The sequence below is a fragment of the Podarcis filfolensis genome (assembly GCF_964270895.1).
Source record: "Podarcis filfolensis genome assembly, chromosome: 15".
In the NCBI taxonomy this organism is placed as follows: Eukaryota; Metazoa; Chordata; class Lepidosauria; order Squamata; family Lacertidae; genus Podarcis; species Podarcis filfolensis.
This window is the reverse complement of record NC_139618.1, coordinates 32,097,629-32,116,011: the sequence shown is the minus strand read 5'-3', so window position 1 is coordinate 32,116,011 and position 18,383 is coordinate 32,097,629. Positions and strand designations below refer to the sequence as shown.

Sequence of the window (18,383 nt, the reverse complement as noted above, 5' to 3'; positions counted from 1 at the left end):
TTTTTAAAAGCTTTAATCTTCTAATGTACAGAATACAGTGCATATATTTTTTGTAGTTTGATAACAAATGCATGTGTGTGCAATTCGTGCTTTGGTGAACCCATTCTAAAAGAGAAAGCTGAAATCAAGAATCTTGAATTTACATTCTAACAGACAGATAGTAGTGCTTGTATGACTCCCAAATTACTGTTTTCTTTGTTTCCCTAAAGTTATAGCTGTTGTACTATCAAACATGAAAAGTGTCTACTACTCTAAAGTTTCCTGAACAGGTACTGTATTCACAAATAGTGCTGCCTTTGCAGCTGACCAGCAGAGGGAGTATGTCACAGCCAATGTTCTGCATAGCTGAAAAGAATTTTGTAAACATTCACAAACTAGATAATTTTACTAAACAGAAATAGAGAAGATCAATGTTTGCAGATCATGAACAGAGAATGCCAACTTCTCAGAATAAAAATTGTTTTGGAAATAAAATCTTACTTTCAAATGTTAGGACTACACGATTCAGTTGTAATCCTAAAATATTAGCTCTTGTGTCAATCAATATAATACCATTTTATCATTTTCCCACTGTTTTGTGCTTTTACCAGGCTGACATTTAAGCTATTTATTATACTTGTTAGCCCACATCACACCTAATTATGCTTAAATGAAACTTACAAACAAATAATATTTCAATCTTACTTCAGAAGTATATTTCATGCAACCGATTGAATTACGTAAATCTAAGGAACTCCTTACATTTTTCTTCCCCCTTCATATGCTCTATTTTAAAATATCCAAATGATAAACTAGAAATGCTACTGGAAATGTTTGTCAGTGCAACTACTAAAATTGGATTCCAAACTCAGACAGTACCAGAGACAATCTTAGCCAATACTGATGTTCAGTGCTTTTTCCTGGGGTGATGCATGCCCCTTAACATTTTGCAAATCTTTGTACTTTTCTCCATTTACTGTATTTATTTTTCCCAATTTGAACTATAAAATGGTGATTTTCTTGAGTCAAAATGAGAGTACCCTAAACATTTCTTTAGAAGAAGAAAAAGCACTGCTGGTGCTGTAAATCAAATCAATACAATTTCCACATTTAATGTACATACACAAATAACAACAGAAAATCTAAACCCTGAAATTAGCACATCCTCCAAGAATCATGTTAAAGAATAAGCTTCGCTTCCTAAATCTTTTCAATTAAAAAATAATGTTTAAAAATTGGAGCAGGTAGAGGGGAGTATGTATTTAGAGAAGGGATTGTCATCCTTAAAAGTAAGCCACATTACACAAGACTACCTGTGCAATCTTTGTGATTATGATCAGGCAAGGTGCAATATTCAATTGCTAAGTACATTAGTTGTTTTAATGAAGTATGTCTAAAAAATAGACATAAATTCCATGTACAAATTGTAAATGGAAACAATGGACCACATAAGAAATATACCATTCAATATAGAAATATGATAATCACCAAATGATCAAACATGTATAGTGCAATCCATATATATTCTTGCATACAAATCATATACCAATTTGCATATGTTATCAAAAATTTAAGATAAAAAGATAATGAACACAAACTTGGAACTATTGAGAAATGCTTCAATTACCAGTATTTTTCCTGTGGGGGAAGATGAAAAGTATACAAATAAAAGGTTAATTACCAAGAATCTGTTACTTATTCAGACTTTTAAAAAAAAATCAGTGTGATCAAAATAGTGCTCTAGAGGCTTCTCTCAGCAAAAAACTATGCTTTAAACAGTACCACAAATATGATTAAAATAATTAAAAATAATTAAAAAACCAAATTTATATTAACTGGCAAATAAAAAGTACACACCATTGTCTGTTATATTCTATCTTATTAAAAAGACTCACCCACTCCACAAGTCTAAGTGCTTGCACTGATAATGGTTTGCCACCGGTTTGCTTCTTCAGACTGAGAAATAAGTGATGGTTTCAATAATAAGGGTGGTTGAACTAATTTCAGTGCCTTAAGTAAAGTACAGTTCTCTTTAAACATCAGTGTCTAACTATTCGTATTCTTTGGGGTTGGGCTTTTCTCTCACTAGATAAGCTGTTAAGTCATGCCTTGATTTTAGATCTGCCAACATACAGATTCTTCTGGTGTAGCCTCCCCCACTCATCATCAAGAGTGATATACTTCTTGTTCTATTTTCCCCACCCCCACCCGTATTACAAAAAAAGGCACTGCAGGGCAGAAATTCCTCAGGTGCTTGCTAATGGAATTCCCAGGGTCTATGAGCCGCTTCGGGGATCAAGAGATCTCATAGCCCCTGCTGGGGTAAGAAGCAACGAGTCTGTTCCATTTAATCAAATACAGAATGAATTTTCAGCCCTATTCACTAGGTTGTCTCCAGGGCTCCAAAAAAGCACTAGGGAGCAAGAATCACACTAATGTGGCTCTTTCAGGCAGATATAATTAGTTTGATTTTAAAGAGTCACATTAATATCACCTCAGTACTATTACCCAGATTGTGCGTGACAGCGATACTGTACATCGCAAGGCTGAAAAAGGGAACTAAGGAAATATAAAAAGAATCATATAAATGTTACATATTCTACAAAGGGATGTTTCCTATTATTGCATGCTGCATGGTTTCATTTTAACAGCAAGACATTCATGCTTAACTCTTTGAGCATGAAAACAAGCTAGCAGTGATTAATTTTTCCTTTAGATTTTTAACCTTCAAAATGAAATCTCTTTGTACATGACACCGATGTTGCTGAATACTATGAGTTTTGAAAATCAGGAGATATGTGCCAAATGGCCCTGGGAAATAACTTTTATGGCTAAAAGTCAAGGGATATTTCACAGTTAGAGAACATTAACATTTAAAATAATATTGCCCTAAATCCTGTTTAAAATGCGCTGCAGACAGACTACAACCATTATTACTTGTGAAAGGAAACTGTCAGATAATAGGTCATAATGAACTAGATTCAACCCCTTAGGTTATGTACATGCTATAACTAAAAAGAAACACTCGCCCCACAAAAAAATGTAAAAATACATCAAAATAGGTCTGCATGTTTTTTATCCATCATGGAAAAACATCAGATTATAGGCCTCCTAAACTGAGTTCAGTACTAATTCCTCTATCACTTTGACAGTAAAAGGAGTACAACAGTTCTTGCTCTGGTACATAGAAAACTCATTCTGTACTGTTTTGCTGACCTGGCTGTCTAAACAATCAATTTAATTCACTTGAAAGTCAAACCACCTGCTAGACTGGGCAAGGATTATGAAACCTACAAACTAAAGCAATATGATCCAGCTCTTTACTGTGTCCTTTTTGAGAAAACTAAATGACACTGTAGAGTTCTTTTCACAGGAAAAATCATATTTGAATACAAAGTTTTAAAACCAGCCAAGCCTCTGTTAAGAGTGATACAGGGTTAAAATCACAACTGATCTCATTTTGACACAAACACAAGTGTTTTGACACAGAATCATAAATACTCTGCTTAGAAATCAATAGAGATAGCCTCCAGGAACAGAAGATTGAGGCATCAATCTCCTGCAAGTTTGGTTAATTAAGATGCTGAAAGAACTTAATGCTAAGAATTCTCTTATGTAAACCCACAAGTCACAGCGAATTATGTTCCTGATTAAGTAAGCAAACTGTTCCTCTGAAATTAGGTACAGTACAGAGAAACAAGCTTTTCTTATTTTATATCGTTCTTCCACACAACTCATTTGGACTCTGCAATTTTAACATGTGCATAACAGATAGCGGCAATGCAGGCTGCTCCTGGTAAGAATGCTTTCTAGTTAAGCAGCAGTTAACAACAGTTAATTTAAACTTTCCAGACAAAATGTGATGTTTCATCTCAGCCCAAATGAGAAGAACTCCCAACATGTAGCTGCTATAAATACTTTTTAAGAAAAACAAGATGCAGCTTACAATTTCATGTTCATAAAGAGATGTGCCAGAACTTAAAACAGTTTGAAGTTGACAACCAAGCTTCTCAATCACATTTCCCATTGAAGTGCCAGGAACTGCTTTTGGCTCTATCAAAAGCAAGTTTCTGATCAAGACAGCATCAGAAGACTGCAGACATCGCAGCTGCTTAGGATCCAATTATCTGCTTCTATGGGATTTGGTCATGGATATACAGCATCCATGCCTTAACCAGAAGGAACAGAATACCTTCCAATTCACACAGGTAATCACAGGTATTCTTCCTTCCACATGCACACACTAGAGCTTTTGAAACTGCATCATAAATGACAGGAACACAATCAGGTAAGGTTATCCCTGACTGCAAAGTCAGGTAACAAAAAGTAGGCAGAAGAATTTTTTTACATTAAAGGAAGTATAGGATATGGGGGCAGAAGACATAAAAAGTGATGTCTTGTACTGGGCTAACTTATTTTAAAGTAAAGTAATCAAATGCAAGAGGGTATATTCATACCAATCAAAATATTTCATCCATTGTCAGGTAAAAATGAAAGTTAAGAAATTGTTAAGCAGAATCATCTGCCTCCACCCCCCCCAAAACCCCTTTCACATTTATAAATGGAACCAGGAGGCGCTGGTTATTCCAGAACCCCAGTGCTAGTTTGCATATGCACTCTGCAGAAAAGTACAGCTGAGTAAGAGGTGTTCATCCCTTTGTATATAGGGGGAAAGCTTGGATGCACTCAACAACAAACAGATCTTTTCTTCAAGTGCCAACCTTAGAGGATGGATACTGTGATATCAAAAATGACACCCAGAATTAAAGACTAAAGTCATAATGCTTCTTTCTTTTCACAGTTCTAGGATTTAAAAAGGTACTTCCACACCAATTACTTTCCCCTGGGCAGATGCATGTGGAAACGAGAAACTATTTCAGATTAAACAAACTTTATTTCCTCAAATTCCAGAGGAGTAGACACGGTAGCTTATTAAAGCAAACACATATCACATATACACAGAAGTATCTGTACCTTGTAACGTGAAACATGCATTGAAACCAAATATAAACACCAGAATACAATAGAAACCTAAGCCTCACTTCTATAACATATTTAAAAGCAATATACTTATTGTGGCATAAGTTTACATGGGCTACAGAATCCCACTTTCATGAACTGTGATCCAACTTAAATGTGGCTGGCTGGATCATGCTTCGTGTATTTAAATAACTTTGAGGAGCAGGTTTATTATGGCAGCAGCTTTCGTGAAGCTAACATCCCGGATAAAACTGTCTTCCAGGTGCCATGAAACATTGCTGATGCTCCCGCCTCAGCGCAAAACCTAACTGCGTCTTGCCTTGACTGAGTGGGCTGCTTGCTGCACGTAGCCCACATCAGCTTACTCGCACAATAAATCAGCGAGCCTTTAAAGGTGTCACACATGTGCGCACGTGTTGATTTGTTTCGCACACTGATGACCCGTGTTGTTGTTTTTTTACAGGGTGTGTGGGTGTTGTGCATTGGGGTGGGGGTGTCCCCGCCAAAATCAGCCTGCAGCTAACACCCGGCTCTTGCTTCGGATCCGATTCGTTTACACACAAACGCGCCCCACTTCCCGGTTCAGAGTACAGTGTGCGACGACCCGAGGTTTTTTCTTTACACGTAGCCGTAAAAACGAACCGATTGTAAACACCGAGCCTCACCATTTAACTGAAGAGCACCACCTCCTCCTCCTCTCTGAGGGCCCTCAGCAGCTGCAGCAGCGTCCCCCGGCCCTACACTTTGCCCTCCTGAGACGACCTGTAACTCCAAGCGCGCATTCACACGTACGCGCGCACACCCAGGGCTGGCCGGGCTCAAGGCATTCGGCCCGAAGCCCCGGCACTTCTTCGGCCTCTCTTCATCCCCTCACCGGCTTTTAACACACCCACCGCAGCCAACCCGCCCCCACCCACCCCCGCGGCTCCCCTCCTTCTCACCTCTCCTCAGCGGCAGCAGCGGCGCTGCCTGCGCCCATAGAGCCCTCGCTCCCACTCGGCAGCCGCCCCCCAGTACATTCCAGAGAGAGCAGGCGAGGCGGACGGGACCCTCCATCCAACACCGACCGACCAACCGGCCAGAGCAGACCGTCCCGTCCTGCGCCGCCGCCGCCGCCGCCAACGAACAACACACGACTCTCAAGCACTGACGGACTGATTGACTGAACTGAGGGAGGGAACGCGCGCGTGCCCGCCCGCCAGCCCGCGCGAGCCAGCAAGCCACAGGCGCGCGCTCGGCTCCGCTCGCGAGGGTAGGTGGGTGGGTGCGTTAAGCCCCGCCCCATGGCCCGCTCGCGCCCGAGCGCAGCCTCTCACAGACGGAGAGGGAGGGGGAGGCGCGCTCTCGAGGCTCCGCCTTCCTCCTCCTCCTCCTCCTTCTCCTCACGAGTCAAAACGGCTGGGCTCGCGCCTCAAGCGCCGCCCACCGCGCTCGCTCAGCCAAACGGCGGTTTCCTTTGCCTTCCCGCGCTCCTCCCTCCTCCCGCCACCGCAACACTCTTGGAATGTACCAATGGCGTAAACAAATGGAAGGTGGGGGGGGTGCGTGCGTAAAAGAGCGAAGTCTCAATCCTGGCCGAGCCGCGTCCGTTGCTTAAGCGGAGATGTGACGGCGGCGACTTTGCGGAGGAAACGGCTGGCTTTGAAGCGGGGCGCCGCCGCTTGGAAGTCCTAGGAAGGAACAGCGAAGGTGTTTCTCCCCACCCCACCCCCCGTACGAACATGGGCGTTGCCGTCCAGAAAAGGAGGCGGAGCTGCGCGCATGTGTAACTCTGTTTGACCTCCAGTTTTCTCAATGAGATCCAGCAACGTGTGAAGTTTGTGTATGGTTTGCTGTGGGTTTTATCGCTGCGAACATTATTGAGATGAACGCTGCGATCCTAGTGTCAGAAATAAGCCCCATTTAGTTTAGTGGGACATGCTCCTAGGTAAGCAGGTGTGGGATAAAAACGATTTTTAAAAAAAATTACGTGCGTTATTTATTCATAGAGGCAGTGATTTTTTTTCTGGGGGGACGCAGAGAGATGCATACCCCTAAACATTTTTTGCACTTTTGTCCATTTACTGTATTTTCCCTGATTTGGACTATAAAATTGTGATTTTCTTGAGTCAAAGTGAGAGTATCCCTAAACATTTTTTAAGGAAAAAAGCACTGCATAGAGGCATATGATAGCAGTTTAAAGTGACCAGAGCACCACAGGGCTCACATATGTTAGAGGCAGTGTGCTGCAGTGGTTAGAGTGCCAGACTAGGGCCTGGGGGACTAGGGTTCAAATCCTCCCACTCAGCCATGAAGCTCACTGAATATCCTTGGGTCAGTCACTCAGAGCCCTCTGCTCCTGCCCCTGAAGAGTCTGTCTGGGAATTATGCATCATGGAAGAAAGGAGAGATATAAAGGTAGCAATTAAACAAAAATAAATAAAGGGCAACTTGCTGCTGGGTCTGCTTGATGGCCTGTAGCTGTAGACAGGTGAGCTAGTAAATTCTCTGAAAGTCTTCTGCAAGGCTGAGTTAATATATTTACCAGCAGCAGCACGGAATGCTATATATCAGAGGTTCATTTTTATGCCTGATGTCCCCAGAGGCCACAGTGATGATATGCATAACAAATTCTGAAATTAAAAATGGCCATGTGTCATAAATAAATAAAGCTACTCATTTGCTAACTAGAACTACTCTCCTTGGGGAAGCTGAAAACCTTGAAAGGAGTGCCACGGGCTTGATTTTTTTGCACTGGCACAAAGCCAGGGTAATTCTGATGCCATAAATAAAATTCTACACTTGATACACAGAGTACAGTCCTGCTCTCATTTGCTATTGTGATTCCTTTCTTTGCCACACTTACCCATTCATAATGAAAGGAAAAAATTGAAATGTGCATTCATGAAATTCAACACAGTATCTTATCTTTGCTCAAGAATGCATGCACCCCTATCCTGTACGTATTACCATCCCAGGAGTGATGATCTTACTTTCTAATAGCTGTAGCATTTGAGTAGCTCCTGCAATAACTCTTGTTTTGATCAAGTTTACCTTTGGTCACTCATGCAAACATACAGTCCTGAACATGCCTTCTGTCTCCGATACATGTTTATTTGGAATTAAGACCATTGTGTCCAATGGGGCTTGTTCCCTAATAAGTTTGTTTAGCCTCTCCAACTATCTCTCTCCTTTAACATATAGAGACATGGGGAAGAACAGTCATAAAATATTTCTAAATCTTCAATGACAATACACCATGGGCAATTCAGCTAGCTCCAGCTGGGGTGCTCATTTATATAGCACCCAAAAAGAGTGGAAATGTATCACCTCAAAAGAGGACACAGATTTGCAAAGAACTTCCGTATCTAATTTATATGTAAAAAGTAAAGGTAAAGGGACCCCTGACCATTAGGTCCAGTCGTGACCGACTCTGGGGTTGCGGCGCTCATCTCGCTTTATTGGCCGAGGGAGCCAGCGTACAGCTTCCGGGTCATGTGGCCAGCATGACTAAGCCGCTTCTGGCAAACCAGAGCAGCGCACGGAAACACCGTTTACCTTCCCGCCGGCGCGGTACCTATTTATCTACTTGCAATTTGACGTGCTTTCAAACTGCTAGGTTGGCAGGAGCAGGGACCGAGCAACGGGAGCTCACCCCGTCGCGGGGATTCGAACCGCCGACCTTCTGATCAGCAAGTCCTAAGCTCTGTGGTTTAACCCACAGCGCCACCCGCATCCCCAATTTATATGTAATGATGTAAAATTAGGAAGAATTGCTATCATTTAACTAAAATACATCTCACAGTAGTGGGAACAACTATGGCCAGGTGTCTGCTTTTTCTTCTGTGCAGGTGTTCACTGTTGATCTCAAACTTCATGGCACCTGCTCACCATTCTTGGGGTTCTTTCTCTTTAAACGAGACTTGGACTCTTCCAATAGAGGAGTGTCAGCCCAACAGAGGACTGCCCATTGTAAATTAGGGCACACAACCATCCTAGTGACATTATACGTCATCTGGCTGTGGTTAGAATCCACTTGAACATTGTGGAGTTGACAACGAAACAAACAAACAAACAAAAACCCAATAGAAGCTTGTATTTTTCCTGTCTAAAAGAAGACAGATTGTGGCTGCTGCATGTTTGGCTGACTTTTAGGCGTTCTAAAAATAAGCATTTTTGGAAGGATCAACGTCGCTAGACAAAACAAGATTCTTTGTTACAGGCCATATATATTGACATTAATAGTGAAGCGAAAACAAAGGGTTTAAATTAAGCAAAGCATTTTCAAAAACTCACCTCCACCAAGTTTTAAAATAAATATAATGGAGTCTTGGGGAAAAGTGGATCTCAGGAAATAGCTGGCTCTCATCCAGGTAAGTGCTTATAAACTGTAACACTATTAGCGAAAACATTTCTTTCAAGGAGTGAAAATAAAAGGTTGTTGCTTCCATAAGAATTCGTGGATAAACTTTATACCAACAGTGAACTCCTAACCAATAAGATACGCACTAGGATGCTAGGGAAGGGACTGACCATCATTGCCCTGCCCAGCTTCTGCTTTTTGCTGCTGCCAGCCTCCTCTGGAGTAAGGATTTGGGAGCCAGCTGTATGTGTCATCTAGCCTGGTGAGAGGACCCCTCCCCTCTGAGCTGTAAGCCAAGCTGCTTGGAGCACAGGAAAACTAGAACCAGAAACTTTACTGTCAGTTAACTCTTGTTTTGCTTTGTATTTATGTACTTAAACCTATATTGTGGTGTGTGTATTTTGGTAATACTGAATTTATTCTGTGTTTGTTAAATTGTCATTTTTGAAATTTACTGACATGCTTTATATTTTGTATATTTGTATTTTGATTTTTGGATGTTTGCTGTAGGCCACTTTGGGTGCAGCCCATTATGCAAGAGTGGCATATAAGTAAATTCAACCAACTGAGAAATAAGTCCTGCTGAAGTCAGTGAGGCTTGCTCCTAGGTAAGGGGGTTAGGACTGCAGCCTAAATTCTTACACAGATCAGGGGAAGCAATAGTGCCACTCTATTCTGCCTTGGTCAGACCACACCTGGAATGCTGTGTCCAGTTCTGGGTACCACAATTTAAGAAAGACATTGACAAGCTGGAAGATGTGCAGAGGGCAACCAAGATGATCAAGGGTCTGAAACTGAATGGTTGATGGAGTTTGGTATGTTTAGCCTGGAAAAGAGGAGACTGAAATGAGATATGATAGCTATCTCAAGGGCTGTGACTTGGAAGATGGAGCAAGCTTGTTTTCTCATGCTCTGGAAGGTAGGACTTGAACCAATGGCTTCAAGTTTCAAGAAAGGAGATTAAACACCAGGAACAACTTTTTGACAGGAAGAGCGGTTCGACAAGAATGGATTTCTTTGGGACGTGGTGGACTCTTCCATCGGAGGTTTTTAAGCAGAGGCTGGATGGCCATTTGTCATGGTGCATTGCAGGGGGTTGGACTAGATGACCCTCGGGATCCCTTCCAACTTTACAACTCTATGATTCCACAATGCCTGGTGTGGGATACCACTTTTGAATACGCCCACCACCACCAAATGAATAAAAACAGACTCCCTGTAAATAAATAAAGCACACAAAGGTCTGTATAGTTAAAGCTATGGTTTTCCCAGTACTGATGTATGGAAGTGAGAGCTGGACCATAAAGAAGGCTGATCGCCGAAGAATTGATGTTTTTGAATTATGGACTGGAGGAGACTCTTGAGAGTCCCATGGACTGCAAGAAGATCAAACCTCTCCATTCTTCAGGAAATCAGCCCTGAGTGCTCACTGGAAGGACAGATCGTGAAGGTGAGGCTCCAATACTTTGGCCACCTCATAAGAAGAGAAGACTCCCTGGAAAAGACCCTGATGTTGGGAAAGATGGAGGGCACAAGGAGAAGGGGACGACAGAGGACGAGATGGTTGGACAGTGTTCTCGAAGCTACCAGCATGAGTTTGACCAAACTGCGGGAGGCAGTGGAAGACAGGAGTGTCTGGCGTGCTCTGGTCCATGGGGTCATGAAGAGCCGGACACGACTAAACAACAACAAACTGGCCCAAGGCTACCCAGGGAGCTCCATGGCTGGGCAGAGATTTGAACATGTGTCTCTCCAGTCTAAATGCTCTGTCCACTATGCTCTACTGAAATAACTTTGGGCTCTTTTTGAGACTGTGTTTTTAAACAACTGGGTGCTGTTTCTGGCAGTTTTAAGAGCTTATTTCACATTACATCAGTTTTCAAATGAACTTGAAGCATGACTAAAATGAAGTGTGTGTGTGTGTAGTGGAACTGCCCTTGAGGATACTGAAATGTTTTTACTCATCAGACAAAATTAGTTAATGTTTTGCTGAGTCTGCTGAAAAGCTGAAAAGCAAATGTATATTCATCGAGCAAATCTCTGCAAACAAAACAATGACAAAATAAGACAAATCAAAAAGTGACTTATTTGCAAGGAACAGAATACATGGCTAGCATGTTTTCTCTATATCGCCTCTGTTAAATGTGGCTTGCTTCACTTAGATACTCCACTTGCCTGCTTCACTTAGATACCCCTTTTTAAAATTTCTTTGCTCTGTAGAGAATAACGATGCTAAGGGAGTGAATCAAATCCAGTCCCCTGCCAGGATGTACTCTATACCCCAGCATGGTGCTCTCTCTGCCTCTCCTCCAGTTCCCTAAGGAAAGGACAGTCCTGCTGACGACAGCAGCTAAAACCCAGGCAGAGATCCTTAAAGGCAGGCCACAATGCAATTTTCTATGGTCTCAGATTAAACGTCCTTTCTCCCCCGCTACCTGTCTGTCGGAGTGCTGCGGAGGGGATGTATAATCAGCGGAGGCTATTCATTCACCTCCGTTCACATTCTTCTACCTGCATTCCTGGATGTGTTTCCCATCCCACATTTATTTCAGCTGGATTTGTCAGAAGCTTAACTTGGAGCTAATTAGCACCCTAGAATGGCTGTCTTTTCTACTAGGCTACCTCCACAAAAGGTTTACCTTGTGATTAAAGTTGGGTGCCTCGGGACAGCACCCTTGAATGCATCCTTCTGCATTCTTTCAGAATTAAGCCTGGAGGAGGGTGGAGTGGTGGGGGGAAACACCCACATTTTCTCTAATCCTAAGAAAAAACAAAAACAAGAAAAAAGCCCTGAAAGAGGACTTAACTCCTTTCTAAAAAGTTAAATCACTTAACTCTGCCTGACCTGTTGCCAGAAGCCAGGAAGCTGAACCAACAGAGCTTCTGTCTGTGATCCTTCATCACAAAAGATCCTCTGCTTCGGGGCTTTGTTTTTATTTAGGTGGAGTGACTTGCCTTTGACACCCCAGTTCCCCTCCTTCAATAAATCCAAATGACTGAAAATAACAAGGGCAGAGCCCGAAAACCACTTGTAACCGCTATGTCACTGAAGTTAATGGGATTTACAAGTTTGTGAATGGTTTTCCAGGCTGCAGCAAAACTTGTTAGGAGATTTCTATTTCTTCAATAAGAAGGTATTATATCGGGCAAAACTGCTATGCCAAACATTGCACCTTGCAAACGCACACACCACACACTGTATCGTACTTGGGTAGCCTCAATTAGCTCTGTTTGTTTTTCTCTGGGCTTTTTCTGGGAAGCAGAAGAACCAAAATTATCCTATAAAATAAATAACAGTGTAGCCCAGTGTATTTATTATATAACCCAGGCTTCCCTGACACTGGTCCTGCTAGCTAGGGATCATGGGAGTTGTAGGCCAAAAACATCTGGAGGGTCGAGGTTGAGGAAGCCTGATATAACCTGTATATGAGGAAAAAAGACAGCCACCTGCAAGTTGATCCTCTAGCTAATGATGGTCTTGATAACTGGGCAGAATCTTAAGGGACTTGGCAGTTCTTCGAATAAACACTACCCATTCCAATGGGCATGTTTAAATACTAGTAAATGTTGAATCACAAAGTCAACATATATTGATAACCTGCGTAAATCTCAAATTAAGCATGGTAACTTCATTCATCAAAGCACACTCAGCCCCCTTTGCCACACACAGTTTAAGAATCACTAGTGGGGGGAAACCTGTGCTGAGAATCTATAGAAATCCCTCAAACCACATGTTGGAGATGGGTTGACGTTCTCCAGGCCGAGTCCTGGGAACTCAGAAAGGCCTAGTTTCTTCTGCACCTGTGCACAGAGACAGGCAAGCTGATGTTGCTAGCAGCTGGGATAGAGACATGCTGTTTTCGATGACAGCTAATGGCAAGTTCCTTTTACGCCATGGCAGAGCAGCTGCTTTTGGCCATGAGTTTAAGCATCAGTTGAATAGATTCCTTGTACTGTAGCCAGACTCTTAATGCGGTGACTCTTGCTGTAATTTTTAAAAGGTCCATTATTCAATAATTCCTTGTCCCAGGAGAAACTACAGGAGCAGAGGAGGTGGACACCAAAATTGCTAAAGGTAGGCTGTAGATAGCTTAAGGAGAGTGCTGTCTGTGGCTCTTGACAAAAAAGACTTCATGTGGCCCCATGGAAAGATGTTGTCTATACTATGACAATGGGCTCCGAACACGCTTTAAACAAACATTTTGAAATAAGACTGGGAGGATACTAGAAAATCTTGTTGAAAGATATGATCTAAGAGGGCTTTCTTCCCACCATCCAAAACTCCATTACTCAGACACCAATGACTCAGCCACACCACTTAAGAAGATGTATTATTATTATTCTCAAACTGAAATTTATAGGCGATTAGATTAAAAACTAACATGCCATATTCGTTTCTAATGAAACGAGATTTTTGATTAACGACCTGCTATTTAAAACAATCCCCTTGGAATGAGCTGTTCTCAAACACTAGCTATGCTGCCAGCCGCACACAGCCTCCTGCTCACTGTAGGGGTGTGTGGGTATGTTTTAAAATCTAATTACTTACTAATCAACACATTCTCAGAATGGGTTTCTGCCAGATGTAGGGTACTGATATGACCACACCAAGAGGGAAATTGACCCAACTCAAATCATGTACCCCTGTGGCTCTCCACATGTCGTTGGACCTCCATCAGCCCCAAACACTATGGCCAATGGCCAAGGACAACAGGAGTTGTAGACCAACTGCGTTTGAAGGACCACAGGTTCCCCACTGCTGTTCTGGACCTTCCCTGGTGGGCTTATATTCTCTGTTTCCATCAATAGACTCACCCACCTGTGGGAACTGTATATGGATAAGCATCATGATGCAGATGGCACTCACACCGAGGTTCTCCTCTAGATCTGCAATGCACGCTGAAGGTCTTCTTCATGCTGGATCTCCATTGTTGGATTGGAACAAACAGCTTGGGGTGGGATCTATGTTTTGCTCAGAGTAGACCCAACACAATTCATATGGCCAGGTTAGGCCCATTCATTTTAATGAGTCTACGCGGAGTAAAACTTACCTGTGATAAATGGTATCTCCAATCTCTGACCACAGAGCTTTGGGAAACCACTCTACTGTTCACCACCTGCCAAGGCCATGAAATTATTTCAGCTGGATCCATTAATGGACCCCACTTCCTGTGCATTCCCACCACTCAGACCACACCACACTTTGTGGTGACTCCATGTAGATGGGGCAGTGGGACTGTGCTTGCTTGCTAGCCTTGCCCTATACCTGAGTTCAGCATAACCTGTGAAAGGGCCTATATCAGGAGTCACCAATTCTGTGCCCGGGGGGGGGGGGGGGACTGTGACACCTATGAAGGCTTCAGAGGTATCTCTGGACAAGTGGCCCAGACTCTGAGTTTTCAATTAAAAAGAAAAAAGAAAAAAGCTTCTAGCCTTCCTAGAAAGTTATGGGGCAAAAAATGCAGGTACTTTCAAAACTGTATCTGTGAAATGAGAGTGACTACCATGCATCTTTTTCCTGGGGGTGGTTGTCCCTCTCATTTTGTGTTATGCCACGCTACTCCAGATAAACCATTTTGTGTGGTGCCCACCCTCTCCATAATAGCCGTTTTGTGACTGGCACCTCAGCACCCTCTCAAAATTCAAAATGGGCCCACAAGTCCAAAAAAGTTTGTGATCCCTGACCTACTTGCACACCCAGAGAGCGTAAGCACGGACTCTGCAAACATAATTGGGATTCTGCCTATTCAACGAGCTCTCTGATCACTGATGCTGCTGAATAGTAAGATACATGCTTTGCAGGCAATAAGTCCTAGGCTGAATCCTTGGTATCGTCAGTTAAAAGAATCAGGTAGCAGGTGATGGATAAATGGTGCTCAGTGGCAGAAAACATGCTTTGCAGACAAAAGGTTCCAGGTTCAATCTCAGGTATCTTCAGGTATAGCTGGAAAAGACTCCTGTCTGAAACTTTGGAAAGCCACCATCAATAACTATAGATAATAGTAAACTAACCCATGATGTGAATTGGCACAACCCTCTATCAGCCAGAGTTGATCAGTGGGAGTCCTCTAAATATTGTTGACTCTACTCTCATCATTCCTTGCTTAGCATGGCCAACAGTCAGGAATGATGAGAGTTGTAGTCCAGCAAATCTGGAAGGTCCCAGGTCAGCCACCCATGGTGCGGAAATAATTCTGGCCCAAATAGATCAATGGCCTAAGTCAGTATAAGGTACTTTCCTGTATACAGAACCTACATACACATAAAGTTTGATGCCAAACACATGTAAGGAGTGGAGCCAATAGGCTCTCTTGCAGACCCTCCAAGTGTCCCTATTTTCCAGGGACAGTCCCGGATTTACAGAAGCCACAGTAGTTTCTGATTTAGCCGGAATGTCCCGCTTTTCCTTACGTCATCCCTATTTTCATCAGAGAAATGTTGGAAGGTATGTATGTGCAAAGAGTCGCAACGAGCGTCATAATTATTGTGGAAAATACTGATAAGAATCACAGTCGCTCTATGATAATCTCAGAGAAGCACCAAAATAACTTGCCTTGGTTAACTACCAAAAATCTGGTTTCCTCCTGTAGGTTTTGGTAAATCGAAAGTACTTTGACCTTGTTTTCATTTTCAAACCCAACCAAGTGAAAGTTTCCTAACCGCTAACACAAGAACTCATGTAGGATTATTTTAAAACACACACACAATACAACGCCCCCTCCCCACCTGGTGGAACATTGAGACAGTTTTTTAAATCAATTTGCAGGACAATTTTTTGAAAAAATTAAGCAAGGTAAAAAGTATGTATATTATGAGTCACTGGGCATGCTTGGTATCTTTCGCACTTTCAAGCATGGCAGTCCTTTGAATGATGAAAATGTTTTGCTAACAAGTCCTGGCAATGTTGTTTTTTGGTCTGCTCCCCCTTCCAGAAACGGCCCGCGAATTGGCACAAAGAGTGCAAAGTTGGCAAGACTTTTTGAGATCATATCTTGAGCATGCCGTAACACAAAGCATTTATTCTGCAGCAACTGAATACAATATTGTTTGCTGTCCAAGACTTCAAGAAAGACTGCAATCTGCTTTTTCTCTTTCCACATTCAATATTAAATTCAGTGTGCACTCACTCTGTCACACACACACACACACACACACACACACACACTTTTTAAACATCTTAATGTTTCAGCTTGCACCACTTGCGCCTTTTTTCCATTTTGGCACGGCATTACAGAGACGTTTTAAAAGGAAGATGGAAATGTGAGAAGAAATCTGTGCAATAGATTTTTTTAAAAAATAAAAGCAAATAGTTTAACAATCATCTATAGAACAACAGGATTGCACTCCATGCCAGCTATGGGGGGGGCATAAATAATTATCATGTTGTTTGCGTTTCATATAAGCTTATAATAGCCTTAAGAGAAAGAAAAGGGGGAGCTATGGCAAAATGGTGTCTTCTTACTATTTTTTTCTTTAAAGAAATGAATTTTTCTATTGGGAAAGATTTAAGGATCCTTAAAAGAAGTGTTCAGGTCTGAGTGCAACCAAAACTGGGCTGCTTCAGCGCAGCAAGGTAGAAGACCAAGCCATTGGCTACAGTGGCGGAGCAAGTCGATCGGGCGCCTGGGGCGGCACACATGCCCTGCACCCAGGGGCGCAGCCAGCCGCCTGTGGGGCGAGCTGGGGCAGGACGCTCTGCAGAACCTCCGAGGAATCTGCCTGCCTTCTTCCCACTCAGCCGCCCTATAGCTGAGGGGGAGGCAGCAGGCGGACTGTTTGGGCCACCACGTCACTCACAGAAGAGACCCGTGGCTCGGGCGCGCTGCAGGCCCCACGGTGAGTGCCACCTGGCATTTTGTCATCCCCCTCAGTGGTGACACCCAGGACGGACCGCCCCCACCGCCCCCCTTCCTCCAACCTTGATTGGCTATGTTCACATGTTCACATAAGCTGGGATTTCTTGATTATCGCAAGCCATCGGAGGGTTGTGTATCCACATTCCTTGCACAAAATACAACAGCAGCAGTGCACCACAGAAGCATCTGTTGTTAGCTCAGTTGGTTAGAGCCTGGTGCTGATAACACCAAGGTTGCGGGTTCGATCCCCATATGAGACAGTTGCATATTCCTGCATCGCAGGGGGTTGCACTAGATCAGGCCCGTCCAACTCCCAAGAGACTGCTATCTACTCCCAGTAGAAAATAAATGGCAGTTATCTACCTATTGTCAATCGAGGGAGACGCCAGAGTTGTTGAGCTTTTTTTAGGTGAGGCTAACAAACGACAAACGGACGCCCATTAGATGCAACGGAGGGATAGAGCGAGGACGGCAGGAGCCAGAGACTTTCCTCGCAATGCTTTTTTCATCCAGCGATCAACAGGGATCACACGATCAACCATGCATGACTGTGAACATCTGGGGATCTACCTGTCGATCATGGTTGACTGGTTGGACATCCCTGCACTAGATGGTCCTCAAGGTCCCCCCCCCAACTCTGCAATTCTATGAGCCTATGAGGTTCTTTGCCTATGTTACAGAAACTGCCACCATTCATGCTGAGGAGGACCCTCAAACATCAAGCAAACGCCTCTGATTACTCATCACAGATTACTCATTTTTTCCACAGGTGCTGGTAACTTTTCTGGGAGTGAATAAACTAGTGGCATGGCACTAGTGATCACATGACCATGCTGGGTGGCATAGGAGCTCCTTTTGGCCATTAAACTTCTTTCCCATGAAGCCTCAGCATCACATAAATACCCCAGCAGCCCAAGGCTTAGTCAGAAGGCACACAGAATCATAGAAGGGACCCTGAGGAGCATCTACTCCAACTCCCATATGATACAATCCACTTTGATGAGCCCAAGCAGGCCTGGCCTTGGTCAGCTTGGATGGAAAAATGCTCAGACAACCTCTGTAAGTTGCCTTGCATATTTGAGAAAAAGGTCAGCTATGTAGAGAAATGACTACTGTAAAAATATATTGAAATATACTCAATGTGGATTTCATGCTCTTTATGCAGCTCATAGTAGTGAGGAATGCAAGTTCCCCAAAAATATCTGCTTTATATACATTATTTACAC

General features: G+C 43.0%; 1 protein-coding gene across 4 annotated transcripts in view; it reads right to left on the bottom strand.

Annotated features, from left to right (window-relative positions):
• CDON (cell adhesion associated, oncogene regulated) overlaps positions 1-18,383 on the bottom strand; it is a 117,491-nt gene that overhangs the window by 51,867 nt on the left and 47,241 nt on the right. The window contains exon 1 of one of the 4 annotated variants that reach the window (XM_083588349.1): positions 5,901-6,208. The exons of 1 other annotated variant lie outside the window; for it this stretch is intronic. The gene's annotated coding sequence lies outside the window, so the exon portion shown is untranslated. Of the gene's footprint in view, positions 1-1,874; positions 2,039-5,624; positions 5,773-5,900; positions 6,209-18,383 lie in introns of those variants that run through there. 2 more of the 4 variants (XM_083588352.1, XM_083588350.1) reach the window with 2 other exon arrangements.